The sequence below is a fragment of the Psammomys obesus genome, unplaced genomic scaffold (genome assembly GCF_907164565.1).
Source record: "Psammomys obesus unplaced genomic scaffold, mPsaObe1.curated_primary_1811, whole genome shotgun sequence".
Classification (NCBI taxonomy): domain Eukaryota; kingdom Metazoa; phylum Chordata; class Mammalia; order Rodentia; family Muridae; genus Psammomys; species Psammomys obesus.
In genome coordinates this window covers 3,889,067-3,907,411 of record NW_026592666.1, presented here as the reverse complement: position 1 = coordinate 3,907,411, position 18,345 = coordinate 3,889,067, and positions in this window count along the sequence as shown.

Here is an 18,345-nt window from a genome sequence, read left to right as displayed (position 1 = left end):
TGAGTTTCATACAACTCGGACAGTTGTAGTTAGCAATGAACCATTTAATGCAGAGTTGTGCTCTTTTTGTTTTATTCTTCATTTTAGATACCTGTGCATAGAATCATTGAATAATTTATTTATATTTTCAATAGATTTTTAAAGATTCCTTAATTTATTTTAATAAAATACTGAAATTGTTTATGATCGAGAGGTGATTCACTTCTGAAATCTAGCGACTCATGCCATCTTGGACAAATATATTCAAAGTATCATATACCTATCTTAACATCAGCATAAGGAGAATATTTCAGACAAATATATAAACCAATTTCTTATAATGCTTACAAGACAATTAAAGTAATTCCTTTTCAATTTTGATATTAATAGTAGTTGTCAGAGCAAGAAGATATTTTCCAATATGTAAATATAGGTGTTTACTGACAGAAAGGGAAATATTTTTAAATTACATGTGCTTCTTCATTTAGTGGGTACTAGACCTATAAAATAGGATAAACATACTAAAATCTGTACACCTAAGGAAGATAAACAAGAAAGAGGACCAGGTGTAAGAGGATCAATACTCACTTAGAAAGACAAAGGGGATCGACGTTGGAAGTAGGAGAAAACAAGTAACAGGACAGGAGCCTACCTCAGAGAGCCTCTGAAAGACTCTGCCTAGCAGTATATCAAAGCAGATGCTGAGACTCATAACCACACCTTTGTCAGAGTGCAGGGAATCATATGAAAGAAGGGGGGGGGGATAGTATGACCCAGTGAGGACAGGAGCTTCACAAGGACAAAATGTATCAGGGCACAGGGGTCTTCTATGAGACTGTTTCTCCAACCAAGGACCATGCATAGATATAACCTAAAACCCCTGCTCAGATGTAGCCCATGGTAGCTCAGTATCCAAGTGAGTTCCCTAGTAAAGGGGACAAGGATTATTTCTGACATGAACTCAATGACTGGCTCTTTGACCTCCCCTCATGCCCCAAGGGAGGAACAGCGTTGCCAGGCCACAGAAGAGGACATTGCAGCCAGTCCTGAAGATACCTGATAAGATAGAGTCAGATGGAAAGGGAGGAGGGTCTCCCCTATCAGTGGACTTGGAAGGGGGCAGGGAGGAGATGAAGGAGGGAGGGTGGGATTGGGAGGGAAAGAAGAAGGGGGGCTGCAGCTGGGATACAAGTGAATGACTTGTGATTAAAATAAAAAATATTTTTGTGTTTTTCCTTTGTGTGTGTGTCTTCTTTTGTGTATATGTCTGTGTGTGTGTGTGTTTGAGGTGGAAAGAGTCTTTACATTCTGTATGTGGAGGTCAAAAAAAGATCTGTAGGAAGTTAATTGCTTTTTTTTTTTTTAACCCAAACAATTAAATGAAAAGGTTTAGGAACTTATAATACACTGTACTCTATGAAGTAAGTTGCTGGATACACTGTTCTACTGTTCTTTACTGTTTGTCAATTGATCAAATACTTTCAGAAAAGCAACCTTAGCCATCAAAAGTTTGTTTTGGCTCATAGTTCAAGAGTCCATCATAGTGAGGAGAGCAGCAGCACGAAGCTGAGGCTGCTGGCCCGTTGCAGCAGCAGTCAAAGAACGGATGCAAGATGCTAAGACTTTACTTAGTTAGGCTCCTTCTTTTTAGGCAGTTCAGGACCCAAGACCAGGAAAATGTGTTTCTCAACTCCTTTAAGAAGTCTCTTCACATCTCAATTAACCAAACAAATATCATGCCGTCAGAGCCTAACGCAAATTGTCCCTCATAGATATACCTGGTATCTTGTCTTCTATGTGATTATAGATGCCACCAAGTGGACAATGAGCACTAACCATCCCTGTGTGAGACTGACACCATTTCTTACAAAGATTCACTCAGATATGTCAGAGAGATGTCAAGATTCAGTCCATTCCTCATAGAAGCATGGCTGTTTCATGTGGGATGTCCTTTCATTGGAAATAAAAATTACAATGAGAATGAAAATGAAATGTTACCATAATCTTTTACATGTAGTAAAAATACAATTATGCTTTCAACTTTCTTTGAAATAGGAAAGTTGCATTAAATCAGTTGAAATTAGTAACTGTGTTTTAAATAAAGTAGCAAAAACATAAAACCAATCAAGTAGAAAATACTCACTTGTCACAAATAGCCTTATAAAGCATAAACCTATTAGTTACTTCAACTAAGAAACAGTAAACAACAGTACAATTTCTTTGAATATTTTTTCTATTAACTCTGGACATTTATATTATTAATCATGTTTCACATTAAATAATTTCCACATATTCTCCTTGGTGTATTTAGTTTTATAACTTAATAACTCAAGACAATAATAAAAATTGAAGCACATATATTATTTCTATACTTTATACATTTTAACATTTTATATGTGATCAGTTATTATGGATAATATGTTTTCAGTGATAAAGCAAGCATTCACTCTACTTTTTATGAGGGTGTTAACAGGCTTACATCACAAGGAAAATATGTTCCGGTGGGTTTTTATAGAAAACCTACTTTCACTATTACACATTCCTTAGGAATATGCTCAATTATGTTATCATAGTAATTCTAGCAAAATTTTAAAATGTGTTTATGAAAAATTTTAGCAGAGTTAAATTATACAGGGAAAGTTGGTCTTTCCTCAATTACTTAGCTCAATCATTAGCAACCTGCAAGATAAATAAACGAAGAACAAATTAGTGCACACATCTATTCATAATGCAATCAGCTGACCTAGTCATACTTAAAGGTCTGTAGGTGCATTGGGATGCTCAAACTTGTATATTTTTACTGGGCCTGCAAAATACTCTAGCAATCCATATTGAATATCTATCTATATAAGACAAAGCTAACTAAAAAGTACAAGAAATATTAAAGCATATGAGATTACAAAAGAACAAAGTAAAAATTGTGAGTAATTTTTTTACTTTTTATTAATTATTTCATTTTACATCTTGGTCCTAGGCTCCTCCCTCCTGTCCTCTCAGTCCTACCCTCCCTCTCACATTCCCTTTCCCCTATTCCTCAGAATAGGGGAAACCCCCTTACCCAGACACCCCAGTTCATCTATTGACATGAGGACTGAGTTTGTTTTTCTTCCTTGTGGACTGGTAGAGCAGTCCCATCAGGAGGAAGTGAACAAAAAGCAAGCAACATAGTCCCCCACTCCCCTAACTTATGGGCCCACATGAAGCCTAAAATGCCCATTGGACTATTTTTGGGGGTGCTGTGCACTGTAGCATGTGTATTCTGTACTATACAATGAAAATCCATCATATGCCATGTGTGTCTTTCTGAGTCTGTGCTACCTCACTCAGGATAATCTTTCTAGTTCCATCCATCTGTCCACAAATTTCATAATTTCCTTGGTTTTTAATGGCTGAGTAGTGAAAGAATAAGAAGGAGTTAGGAACTCAGTCATAAGGTCAAAGTAATACATGTAATCTATTCAGAATCCAAAACACATTTTTGCTCACAGCTGAGGGATAAAAAGACAATGGCAACCAGAAGTAAAACTTTGGTGAACTCGGAATGTTCTATTTCAAATCTATATGGATAGAGTATTCTTTCATGATATTCATAAAATAGACCATCTTCTTTGATCACAGTGGCATACACCTATAATCCCAACAATTGGAAGATAAAAGCAGAGGAAAAGCAGGAGTTTAAATTAAGGTTAGACTTAGTTACATAGTAGGTGTCAGGACAGCCTGAGTTAAATGAAACCCCATTTCAATTAATTAAGTGACTAAGTAATTGGACTTCTTTGAACATTATTGTATTGATTTGGAAAATTAAGATTAGGAGTTTTCATTAGTTTCCCTAAGATCATACTAAATAGCAAGTAAGCAGAAGTACATCTGGCTTCCCATGCTGTGATGTTTCCATCACATGAGTTACTCATTTCTTTTCTTCCTTCCTAAAAATATTAAAGCAGTTTTTCAATTTTCCTTTTTTAAACCTTTCTATTATTATTATTTATTACAATTTATTCAATTTGTATCCTGGCTGTGGCCCCCTCCCTTGTGTCTTTCCAATTTCACACTTCCTCCCTCTTCTTTCCCTATGCCCCTCCCCTAGTCCACTGATAGGGGAGGTCCCATCCTCTTCTATTTGGCACTAGTCTATCAGGTCTCATCAGAACTGGTTGCATTGTCTTCCTCTGTGGACTGGTAAGGCTGCACCCCCCAAAGGAGGAGGTGATCAGAAGCCTGTCACTGAGTTCATACCAGAGAAAACTCCTGTTCCCCTATTAGGGTACCCACTTGGAGACTGAGGCTAGGGCTACATCTGAGCCTGGGTTTTAGGTCCTCTCCATGCATTGTATTTGGTTGGGATTTCAGTCTCTTAACCTGAGACTCATATGCACTTTCTCTTTTCTTTTGATATTCTGTTTCCTTGAAAATATCTGCCTTATTCTTTATCTTGGTTGTGAATAATATCTTTTGTGTCAATTTGTGTTGAATGAAACAGACACATGCAAGCAATAAGTTACCAATCTCAGAGACAAGCTATATATCATGTCCATGTTAGCTGGAGTATTATGTGAAAGAATATGATTAAGTTTAAAAATATAATTTTTAAGTGTTTGAAACAGTATGTATGGGAATTTTCTACAGAAGCATGCTGTAGTAAATAAAAATGGTGTTGAGCTATGTAATGTTTATTATTCTTAGTCGTATAATTATTACAGCAGTACCTATTTAACCTGCTCTTACAATTAATAAGACACAGATACCTGTTAAATTTTTTAATCGCCTTATTTACCTTGGGCTGGACAGATATTTCACCTACACTGTTGCAATAACCTCAACATCTACCTCCCAGCCCACATCCAATGCCATCTGCCTTAAACATCTCTATCTGGGCCACCTTCCATCCATAATCTTACAAATACTTGCTTGTATTCTTTATCTGGGCCTTTCCATGCCAATATTGGAGTCCTTCCTCCTTTCCCACATGTTTCCTTTCCCAAGCTAACCCATCATGATGTCCTCCTTCCTCCTCTTTCCCAGACCATCTGTCTCTTCCCTGTTATTCTTCAGTTCTGAAAGACTGGGGACCTTAGCCACGCCTATCCCATTCTGCCATGCCCAGGTTTTAGGCTTTTTATTCAACCAGTTAGGAATAATGTCTTATGCCAATACCATGCAGATTTTATTACTATTGCTCTGTAGTACAACATGAGATCGGGAATGGAGATACCTCCAGATGATCTGTTGTTGTACAGGATTGTTTTGGAGATTCTGGGTTTTTTGTTTCTCCATATGAAGCTGAGATTCTTTTTTTCAAGGTCTGTAAAGAATTGAGTTGGTATTTTGATGGGAATTGCATTGAATCTGTAGATTGCTTTTGGCAGGATGGCCATTTTCACAATGTTAATCCTACCAATCCATGAGCACGGATGGGAGATCTTTCCATCTTCTGAGATCTTCTTCAATTTCTTTCTTCAGAGACTTGAAGTTTTTCTCAAACAAGTCTTTCACTTGCTTGGTTAGTGTCACCCCAAGGTACTTTATGTGGTTAGTGGCTATTGTGAAGGGTGTTGTTTCCCTAATTTCTTTCTTGGCCATTTTGTCTTTGGTATACAGGAGGGCTTCTGATTTTTTTGAGTTAATTTTGTATCCTGCCACTTTGCTGAAGGTGTTTATCAACTGGAGGAGTTCTCTGGTTGAATTCTTGGGGTCGCTCATATATACTATTATATCATCTGCGAATAGTGACACTTTGACCTCTTCCTTTCCGATTTGTATCCCCTTGATCTCCTTTAGTTGTCTTATTGCTCTGGCTAGGACTTAAACTGCATGGTGTTGGCATAAAAACAGAAAGGAGGATCAATGTAACCGCATAGAAGACCCAGAAATAAACCCACACACCTATGAATACTCGATTTTTGACAAAGAAGCCAAAACCATTCAATGGAAAAAAGACAGCATCTTCAACAAATGGTGCTGGTCCAACTGGATGTCCACATGCAGAAAAATGAAAATAGATCCATATTTATCACCCTGCACAAAACTAAAGTCCAAGTGGATCAAAGACCTCAACATAAAACCAGATACTCTAAATCTGTTAGAAGAAAAAGTGGGGAACAGCCTAGAACTCATTGGCACAGGAGACAACTTCCTGAACAGAACACCAACAGCACAGGCTCTAAGAGCAACAATCAATAAATGGGACCTCATGAAACTGAAAAGCTTCTGTAAAGCAAAGGACACTGTCATCAAAACAAAACGCCTGCCTACAGATTGGGAAAGAATCTTCACTAACCCTTTATCTGACAGAGGACTAATATCGAGTATGTACAAAGAACTAAAGAAGCTGAAAAGCAGAAAACCAAGTAATCCAATTAAAAAATGGGGAACAGAGCTAAACAGAGAATTCTGGACAGAGGAATATCGAATGGCAGAGAAACACTTAAAGAAATGCTCATCCTCATTAGCCATCAGGGAAATGCAAATCAAAACGACCCTGAGATATCACCTTACACCCATCAGAATGGCCAAGATGAAAAACTCAAGGGACAACACATGCTGGAGAGGTTGTGGAGAAAGGGGAACCCTCCTCCACTGCTGGTGGGAATGTAAACTGGTACAACCACTCTGGAAATCTATCTGGTGCTTTCTAAGACAATTAGAAATAGTGCTTCCTCAAGACCCAGCTATACCACTGCTAGATATATACCCAAAGTTTGCTCAAGTACACAAAAGGGATATTTGCTCAACCATGTTTATAGCAGCTTTATTTGTAATAGCCAGAACCTGGAAACAACCCAGATATCCATCAATGGAGGAATGGGTACAGAAATTGTGGTATTTTTACACAATGGAATACTACTCAGCAATCAAAAGGAGGAAATCATGAAATTTGCAGGCAAATGGTGGGATCTAGAAAAGATCATCTTGAGTGAAATATCCCAGAAGGAGAAATACAAACACGGTGTATACTCACTTATATAGACCTATAAGATATGATAAACATAATGAAATCTATACACCTAAAAAAAGATAATCAAGAGAGTGGACATGGGGTAAGATTATCAATCCTCGTGTTGAAAGACAGAAGGGATGCGCATTGAACATTGACAGGAGTCTACTGAGCGCATTTGAAAGACTCTAACTAGCAGTGTTTTCAAAGCAAAGACTCATGACCAAACCTTTGGCAGTGTACAGGGAATCATAAGAAAGAAGGGGAGTTAGTCTGATGAGGAAAGGATAGGAGCTCCACAAGGATCAAAGATATCTGGGCACAGGGTCTTTTCTGAGACTGACATGCAACCAAGGACCATGTATGAATGTAACCTAGAACCCCTGCTCAGATGTAGCCTGTGGTAGCTCAGTAACCAATTGGTTTCCCATAGTGAGGGGAACAGGGACTATTTCTAACAGGAACTTGATGACTGGATCTTTGGCCTCCCCACCCCCCAAGGGAGGAGCAGTCCTGTTAGGCCACAGAGGAGAGCTTTGCAGCCAGTCCTGAAGATACCTGATAAAACAGGATCAGATGAATGGGGAGGAGGTCCCCCCTATCAGTGGACTTGGCAAGGGGCAGGGTGGAGATGAGGGAGGGAGGGAGGAACTGGGAGGGAATGAGACATCAGGACACGGCTGGGATACAGAGTTAATAAAATGCAACTGATAAGAAAAAAATAAAATTAAAAAAAATAAAACAGGAAATAAAAAGGAATAATGTCTTAAGCAGTTTTACACAACAAGGATAGGTATATCTGGGAAGTAACCAGATCCTGAGGTCCAGTAATTAGCATCAAAATACAAGCATCTGATCAATCCAAAACAGAAGGATTTAACATAACAGAAACAGATCTCTCCTTCCTTCCCTCCTCTTCTTCCTTAGGTCCTTATTTTCCTTAACAGAAACTGCTAGAAGGTACAAACCTAACTAACCTTGCTTCTAGCCTGCTGGAGAGATGTTCCTTTTGGCTCTTTCACTGGGAAACATGCCTGTGGTTTTTATCTTGCAAAACATTGCATCCAACATAGACATGATCTAAAGCTTGTCCCTGGGACTGGATGCTTCATTGCTTGTATCTGTCTGCTGTACTCAGCATAAGTTGACACAAAAGACATTATTCACAGCTAGGACAACTAAAGAATAAGACAGAAATTTGCAAAAAAATTAGAAAACCAAAAGAAAAGAGAAACTGCATATGAGTTCCACCCTCTTGACACCAATATGGCCAATACAAACTATTAGAGGAACATGGCCAGCCAATAATAGAGAGATGCTGACTCCAGAGTTGAAAACATATGGCCCTGCCAGGAATGGATTATTAGTTTCGTTTAGAAAAAAAGAGGAGGAGATTCAAATTGAGCAAAGGAGAGAAATGCAATTATTTTTTGTTAAATGAACTAGAATCGCTTAAAAATGCAGCATATGTTTTGCTAGATGAGCCTGTGTGTATGTTTGAACATTTTATACTGAACCTATTAAAATAAGGATCTAACACTTCCTTGCCCTGCCCTTACATAAGAGATGTGTCATAAATTCAGTTTCTGCACGTCACAGATGCTGATGCCTGTTTTTCATTATTCCTACATTGCGAAATCTTACATCCCAGGCACATGTCATTTCAAAAGACAGCATAGAAATCCTTATTGATACTTTGTGCATTTTAGCTTAATCTTGTGATGTGGGCTATTGGAGGGTGCAGGGAGGTTATTTCACAATGATATCATTTGACTAGGGATACACTAGCTCACACTGAATAAATTGTTTCCCCACATAACTTCAGCCCATAAAGTCTTCAAAGTTTTTTGTTTGTTTTGTTTTTTTATTTCATTTTTATTAATTACACTTTATTCACTTTGTATCCCCCATAAGCCTCTCCCTGCTCCCCTCCCGATCCCACCCTTCCTCTCCTTTCTTCATGCATGCCCCTCCCCAAGTCCACTGATAGGGGAGGTCCTCCTCTCCTTCCTTCTGATCTTAGTCTATCAGATCTCATCCGGATTGGCTGCCTTGTCATCTTCTACTGCCTGGTAAGGCTGCTCCCCCCTCAGGGGGAGGTGATCAAAGATCAAGCCAATCAGATTATATCAGAGGCAGTCCCTCTTCCCATTACTATGTAACCCACTTGGACACTAAACTGCCATGGGCTACATCTGTGCAGGGAAATCTAATTATTTTTATTTCTTTTATTTTTTGAGGTTCTTACATAATCACATTATTTCCCTCTCCCCTTTTCTTCCACTAAATTCTTTAATCTACCACTCACCTCTTTCTTTTATATTCATGTCCTCTTTTATTCGTTAATGGCCATTGCATGTGTATGTGCGTATATTCCTCATGTATAAATGCAGCCATATTTATAGTTTGTATGATGGTATTTGCATGCATATACCATCAGGGCTGTCCATCTAGTATTGCATAAATGCTTCTGTTCCTCCCAAGCCAAATCTTGCACATTCAATATGCAGGCCTATTTTAGAGTGCCTCTACCCTCTGATTTCCTGTAATATGAAATACTGCTCTAAATAAATGACATAGGGTGACAGTTACAAGACAATGAGTCTCTGTAGCTCTCAAGTAACATGCTGATAGTTCAATAGCAACGAAGGAAGAACATTAGCAAACACAGCATTTAAAAGCATGGGTTTTGGAATGAGAAACCTCAAAGTTGAAGTTCCCATCTCATCACTTCCAAAGGCTGAATTTATTTTGGATACAATAAACAGCCATGTTGTCCAGGCTGATCTCAGAGTTCAAACCTTTCTACTGCACACTGCGGATGTTCACTTCCACACCTGCCTGTGGTGCTCTATCATTGTCCTTACTCATGCAGGACAGAAGGCCAACATCAGCTATGAATGCATGGAATTGTCAAGAAGACTAAAAAGATAATTTTATTCTGTTTGTCTTCTATTTCTATTCCTTCTACATGTAGACTACATAAAGTACATTCTATAAATTAAGTAACAGTTAGACACTGCTTGGAAACATGTACTTATATGATTAGATTGAAAAGACATAAAATTTTAGTAAGATTAAAAAATCACATAATATCCCAAAATCATAAACCATTATGATAAGTGAAGGGCACTCAAAAGATTTTGTTCTGGGCATATGGAGTATTTTGGTGATTTGTGAAAGGGGGAGAAAGAATGAAAGAGAAAATGGATTAGAACATGACAATGAATCTGTCACCTAGGTGGGATTAGAACAAAGTGAGGCAGCCTTGAGAAGTAAGAGCTAAGCCAGCAAAGGCAGAGAGAGACGTTAGACCTAGAAACACAGGAACTGAATCTGGCCATCAACTTGAATGAACTTGGAAGCAAATTATTCCCCAGAGTGCCCCATCAGTGCCCCGCCCTGCTGACAGGCTCATTGTGGTCTTGGGAAGCCTACTTCAAGGATATAGTCCAGCCTACCCACATTTCTGGACCACAGGACTGTGAGGCAATACATTTTTTTTTTAATGATTTAAGCTGCTATGTTTGTGGTAAATATTCGTGGCTACAAGAGAGAAGTACCCTTTTGAATTGTTAATGTAATTTGCTCCCCAAAATCTTTACTAACTTAGTACATATATCTGTAATCCTGAAGATTTGCAAGGATTTAAATTAAAACAAATCAAAATATAGTGTAAGGTGAACACCATTGATGACTATTTTAAATTAAGAATATTTGTTCCTGGGAAAGAAACCTAAGACAGACCACAGTTTTCCAAGCCTTGTATCATAGCCAAAAACCAAGCTTACTTTTCTCAGAATTCTAGCTGGAGATGCAATCTTTTTGTGAAGCTAGAGGAAAAACCTTCAATGAGAACCAGTCCAAAAATAAAAATGCATTATGACTCCCAGATGTCAGGCCCAAGGTTACCAAAACAGTGAGAAGCCTACCCAAAATGCTTTTCCACAGATTCTCTAAGGATGCTGTAAAATGATATGGTTTCAAAAAAAAATCCTCTTTTGTGGAAAATTTCAAGTTTAAAAACATCATTTAGTTTTGAAGAATTAATAAATAATTACTATGATTAACATGCTTAGATACAGTTTACTTAGCATTAACTTTTAAAAAATATACCAAAGCTAAAGTGCTTCTATATTCTTTTAAAAAATCTGGGGAGGGTTAACAGGTGATTGTAAGATTACCATCATTCTGCTGTCAGTCTGATTAGTAATATTTCTGGAATATTTAAATGCAAATTCTCTATGTGACCTGCATGCTAGCCTTCTTCCTGATTGCATTTAATATATGCTACCACAAGTAAGACTTTATAAAACTTTTCAATGTGTTGTAATTATCATTTCATGTTTTCATGTAAAGAATCTCAATTCTTTTCTGAGAAACTTGGAGATAGAATAAAAATAGTGTCTTAGCATGTGCAAGCCTGTAGGTTCAATCTCAATTATGCACACAAATATGCATATCACAAAAAGTGAAGGCAGATCCTTGCTTTTGTAGCATATGTACTAACAACTGGTGAAAACAGACATAATTAGAAAGTGTCTACATAAAGTGTCTATGCAAAGACGTCATCCACATTTACAAAACATTCTATATTTTAATCATTTAACAAAACTCACAAAATGTACTCATGATTTTTTTTCTTCATTTATTCTAAGATAAGAAAAAGAAAATCAGCAAACTGAAAAGGCCTTGGGTAGCTTTGTAGAGAAAGTATAGTTATAATAATAATTTACATTAAACTAAGCTACATAGAACATGAAAGAGGTTAATGGATGAAGAATAATGAAGAATACATAAATGAAAGTGCATGCGACAATAGGTGAAAGTACATGCGGCAACAGAGGCGTAGGAAAATGTTATCGTTAAAATTGATGGAGTGTGTATTTTAGGGTGACCACAGTGATTCGTGGACATTTGCATTATTTAACTGACATGTGTGTCATTAAGTATGTGTGTATATGCATATGTACATGTAAACCGAGGATGAGAGCATAAGCATTTCGCAAGTGACTCTTATTCCTATGAATTGTTACCAATTTTAAATTTGCTACAGTAATCCTCATTTCATATCTGAGTGCATAACCTCATCTAGAGAAAGCAGGATTAAAGTTGTTAGGATTAAGTGAGACAATCTTTGCGATTTGATAACATCATTTTGAGTAGAAGAATGATGTCTTCCTCTAAGCAAGGCAGAGCTAATTCACCTGAGTTAAGTCTAACCGCATAGAAAGGAGCAGTATCAGGGAAGGCATAATGAGAAAAATGTTCACTTACAGAAAATTGCAGAGGACACTCTACTGCAATTTCTTTTTGTTTTTATCTTTCTTTTTTATTTTTTACATTAATTATATTTTATTCGCTTTGCATACCAGCTGTAACTGCCCACCCATCCCCTCTCAATCCCACCCTTTCTCCCTCATCTGTTCCCATGCCCCTCTTCAAGTCCACCAATAGGGGAGGTCCACCTCCCCTTCCATTGCACCCTACCTTATCAGATCTTATCAGGACTGGCAGCAGTGTCCTCTTCTGTCTCCTGGAAAGGCTGTTCCTCCCTCAGGGGGACGGTGGTCAAAGAGCCAGCCACTGAGTTCATGTCGGAGAAAGTTCTTCTTCCCCTTAATAGGGAACCCACTTGGGCACTGAGCTGCTATGGGCTACATCTGAGCTGGGATTCTAGGTTATATCCATGAATGTACCTTGGTTGGAGTATCAGTCTCAGAAAATACTCCTGAGTTCAGATATTTTGATTCATTTGCTCTCCTTGTTGGGCTCCTGTACTCTCCAGGTCTACAACACCAACAGTACATGCTCTGAGATCAACAATCAATAAATGGGACCTCATGAAATTAAAAAGCTTCTGTGAAGCAAAGGACACTGTCCTCAGAACAAAACAACAGCCTACAGACTAGGAAAGGATCTTCACCAATCCCAAATCTGACAGACGGCTGATATCCAGAATACATAAAGAACTAAAGAAGTTAAAAAACAACAAATCAAGAATACAATTAAAAAATGGGGTACAGAGCTAAACAGAGAATTCTCTGTAGAGGAATATAAAATAGCAGAGAAACACTTAAATAATTGTTCAACGTCCTTAGCCATCAGGGAGATGCAAATCAAAACAACCCTGAGATTTCACTTTATACCTATCAGAGTGGCTAAGATCAAAAACTTAAGTGACAACACATGCTGGAGAGGTTGTGGAGAAAGGGGAACCCTCCTCCATTGCTGGTGGGAATGTACACTTGTACAACAGCATTGGAAAATAATCTGGAGCTTTCTCAGAAAATTAGGAACAGTGTTTCCTCGAGATCCAGCTATACCACTCCTAGGTATATATCTAAAATATGATCAAGTACACAACAGAGACATTTGTTCAACTATGTTCATAGCAGCATTATTTGTAATAGCCAGAACCCGGAAACAACACAGATAACCATCAGCGGAGGAATGGATACAGAAATTATGGTACTTTTACACAATGGAATATTACTCAGCAATTAAAAACAAGGAAATCATGAAATCTGCAGACAAATAGTGGGATCTAGAAAAGATCATCCTGAGTGAGATATCCCAGAAGTAGAAAGACACACATGGTATATACTCACTGATAAGTGGATACTAGACCTGTAAGATAGGACAAACATACTAAAATCTGTACACCTGAAGAAGCTAAACAAGAAGGACCTCTGGTAAGATGATCAATCCTCACTTAGACAAAAGGGAAGGACATTGGAAGAAGGAGAAAACAAGTAACAGACAAGAGCCTATCACAGAGGGCCTCTGAAAGACTCTACCTGGCAGCATATCGAAGCAGATGCTGAGACTCATAACCAAACTTTGGGCAGAGTGCAGGGAATCTACTTTAATTTAAAGTGTAACATAACGTCTGTTATATATTTTGTACACTGATATATTCAGAGAAAGGGCAGAGAGGTGATTTTAAAGTCACTGAATTACCCACTAAGGTGTTAACTCTAATTAGCATGATAATAACTAGAGAAAATTTCTGTTGGAGGGTTGAGTCCTAAAACATAAATCTCAGATGATCCCCAGTGTTAAATCACAGCTAAGAACAAATCTACACCTTTAAATTTACAAATTACAGCTATGGTTCCCAAAGTAAATATCTACAAATACTATAAACACAATACTTAGACCTGCACTGAATTCTGGTTGAAATATTCAGATGGACAGTATTTTAAAAAGAATGCATGTGGTCAAAGAGCAAAGACTAAATAGAGTATAGAAGCCTAGACTATGAGAAAATAAAGAAGTGTAAGAAGATGTAATAGACATGACATGCATAGCTCTCAAGATTACAAAGTCTCATAAGATGAATTCAGAGGCAAAGAGATAAAATATGACAGAACACTTTGAAGAATATATTCTAAGATTAATTGAGATCAGGGTGATCTGGATGAGACTATCTCTCTGTATATTTCTAAATAAACTGAAATTACTAAAAACAAAAGAAAAAATCAAAACTCCTTTACTTCTAAAAAGAAAAATGCAAACATTTCACAAAACAACTATTAGCTTGGTCTGAAAAATTATCTATAGCCAATATAGGAACAGGAAACACCAGAAAAGCTTTTGAAAGAAAGACGATATTCATAGTATTTATCTTTACCTTTTTTTTTTTTTAGTAACAGATTCATTCAGTTTAAAACTCATCTGTAAAATTAAGTACATACATTTTATGTGGATAATTTCAGAAATCAAATGGCCTTTTTTCTTTTAGCCTTTTTAAAAAATTTATTTAGAATGTATATAATGTTCTGCCTGCATGCATGCCTGCATGCCAGATGAAGGCACCAGACCTCATCTCAGATGGTTGTAAGCCACCACCTGGTTGCTGGGAATTGAACTCAGGACCTCCAGAAGAGCAGTCAGTAACCTTTTAATTAGATCACTGCAAAACACTGATTATAACCAATCACAAAGCGCAAATACAATTTACAAAACTTACTTAGATTTCAGAAACCCTAGTTTTCTTCTTTCTACTCATAAGAGGTGCCCTTTTGAGTGGTAGTAGAGACCTAAAAAATAGAAGAAGGAGGAGAAGAAGAAGAAACAGGAGCATAGGAACAAGGAGGAGGAGGATGGCAACAAGGAAGGAGAGGAAAGAAAAAAAGAAAGGAAGGAAGAAACAAAAAAGGAAGAGGAGGAGGAGGAAAGAAAGAAAAAAGACTGAAAGGAAGGAAAGAAAAAAGCAAGAAATAAAGTAAGCAAGCAAAGAAGGAAGGAAGGAAGAGGTGGAAAAGGAGGAAAGCTTTTAACTTTTGTGACATTTGAGCTCTTTATCTATTTAACAGTGTTGATGTATTTCTGAATCATTTTAAAAAGAAAAATAGGTAAAGGGTTGGAATATTACTCAGCAATGAAAAATAAGGAAATCATGAAATTTGCAGGTAAATGGTGGGACCTGGAAAGGATCATCCTGAGTGAGTTGTCCCAGAAGCAAAAAGACACACATGGTATATACTCACTCATATAAACATACAATATAGAATAAACCCACTAAAATCTGTACATCTAAACAAACTAAGCAAAAGAGAGGACCCTAACTAAAATGTTCAATCCCCATCCTGAAAGGCAAAGAGGATGGACATCAGAAAAAAAAGAAAATAGGAAACAACCTCGGAACCTGCTACAGAGGGCCTCTGAAAGCCAGAAGAAAACAGGAAACAACCTTGAAACCTGCCACAGAGGACCTCTGAAAGCCTCTGCAGTATAGACTGTCAAAGCAGATGCTGAGCCTGATGGCCAACTGATGGGCAGAGTGAATGGAATTTTATGTAAGAAGTGGGAAATAGTAAGAGCTGGAGAGGACTGGAACTCCACAAGGAGAGCAACAGAACAAGATAATTTGAACACAGGGAACTTCCCAGAAAATCATACTCCAACCAAGGACTATTCGTGGAGATGACCTGGAACCCCTGCACAGGTGTAGCCCATGGCAGTTCAGTGTCCAAGTGGTTTACATAGTAATGGGAAGAGGGACTGCCTCTGACATAATCTGATTGGCCTGCTCGTTGATCACTTCCCCCTAAGGGGGGAGCAGCTTTACCAGGCCACAGTAGAGGACAATGCAGCCACTTTTGATGAGAACTGATAGACTAAGATCAGAAAGAAGAGGAGAACCTCCCCTATCAGTGGACTTGGGGAGTGGCATGCATGCAGAAAGGGGAGGGAAGGTGGGATCGGGAGGGGAGGAGGGAGGGGCTTATGGGGGGATACAAAATGAATAAAGTGTAATTAATAAAAAAAAAGAAAAAGAAAAATAGAATAAGATGAGGGGAATGAAAATTCAAATTTCAAACTTGTATTTTTATGTGTAAATTTTTAGACTTTAAAAAAATTCACCCACATTATATATTTCTACTGATGCTGGCGGATGATTATGTTATTTTGCAATACTCTACCTTTTTCTAAGTAGTACAATGAAATAATGTATATGAAATAATTTATAAGCTACACTAGGTAACTAAATTATATATAAATTTTATGAATATAATCATACTCCAACCAAGGACTATTCGTGGAGATGACCTGGAACCCCTGCACAGGTGTAGCCCATGGCAGTTCAGTGTCCAAGTGGGTTACCTAGTAATGGGAAGAGGGACTGCCTCTGACATAATCTGATTGGCCTGCTCGTTGATCACTCCCCCCTGAGGGGGGAGCAGCCTTATCAGGCCACAGTAGAGGACAATGCAGCCACTTTTGATGAGAACTGATAGACTAAGATCAGAAAGGAGAGGAGAACTTCCCCTATCAGTGGACTTGGGGAGTGGCATGCATGCAGAAAGGGGAGGGAGGGTGGGATCGGGAGGGGAGGAAGGAGGGGCTTATGGGGGGATACAAAATGAATAAAGTGTAATTAATAAAAAAAAATACATCTTTTTAAAATCATGTAGATTCAATTACAGTGGCAGTGAGATTGATTACTAGTATAATCAATGTGGTATGTAGTTTTTACAATGTAGAATCTTTGAAACTGAGATTTTGAGCAAAACTAGTTTTAAGGACCTTCTCGAAATAGCGTTATGAAATCAATTTTTTACCAGAATTAAACATTGAGAAAGAGAAAAGTGTTGTGTGTCGGTTTGGGCAATGCAATATAAACCATGATCACAGCAGTTATGAGTTACGATGACCGTTTAAATAAATACAATAAAATAAAACAGTCAACATTATGCAATGGATATTTATTCTAATACCTTATATTATTAATTAAAACCATCCCATGATAAGTTTTGTTAATTTCAGATTTAACCAGCCACATGTTTCTAAGCCAAGGAGACAAATATTTGAAGATATTACTGGCTGTCATATATGAAAAACAACATTTTTTAACAAAATGAATTAGTCAATGATGCAGGAACTTCTGGGAACATTAAGATATTGGGCAAGATAACTTTGTGCTAAAATATTACTAATTAAAACATTCCCATATTTTCCCATCGTGATTAGAATGGTTAACTATTATCACAGATTGTTAACAAAAATTCTCCTTATTATGGTCTGTAGCCAAAGTATTAAATCCAAAGGAAGTGTTAGTTTCTCTGGCTATCCATTTAGGAGCTGCCTCAATAAAGCTGTGCTTTGTACGTTTGGTCGAAATTAAGGTTCTATGGTTCTGTTCTCTAATGTGCGATAGTTATAGACTACATTCACATCTAAGAAAGCTTGAGAGTTAGAAGCTTCCAGCAAAGGCTCTACAACAGCCTGAATAAGAGCCTTGTCTCCTCACCTTATAGGCTGGAAGGCAATAACAGTGAAAACCCTCCTCTGTATTCCTGCTGAGCTGAGGTAGTAAATGCAAGTATCATTCTTAAGTAATACCTGGAGCACAGGGTCTCATAAACCACCCAGTAATGGGTATATCCCTTATCAGTACCGTGTTGGGAAACTATGAAGTCAATTGGTAATTGTTCAGTATGGTGGAGCATACAAGCCTCAAATCACGCGGCTATTTCACCTTCTACCAACACACACAAACACACACACAGGAGGCAATACAGTGTAAGAGTCACAGATTGGGGAGATGTGTGTCAAAAAAATATGTTCTGATTATAACATATGCATTGCATTCTAAACTCAAAGCATTATCTGTGGTTATCTCCTTAAACCTACACATAATTAAGCTCCTCAGCATATCATCATGGAAAAGGTCCCATGAGGATCCACCCATTTTTGAGTGCTCATTGCCATTTTATTCAATAGTATAACCACTGATATGTTACTCTTGTTTCCTCCCATAATCAGGCAAGAAGCTTTAATTAAGCTCAGCAGATCACACACACAGACACACACACACACACACACACACACACACACACACAAAGACATAAATGTAAAAGAAGGACTTGTTTAAAAGAAAGGTTCCAAAAGGAAAAGGACAGGGAAGAGTAGGGAAATGG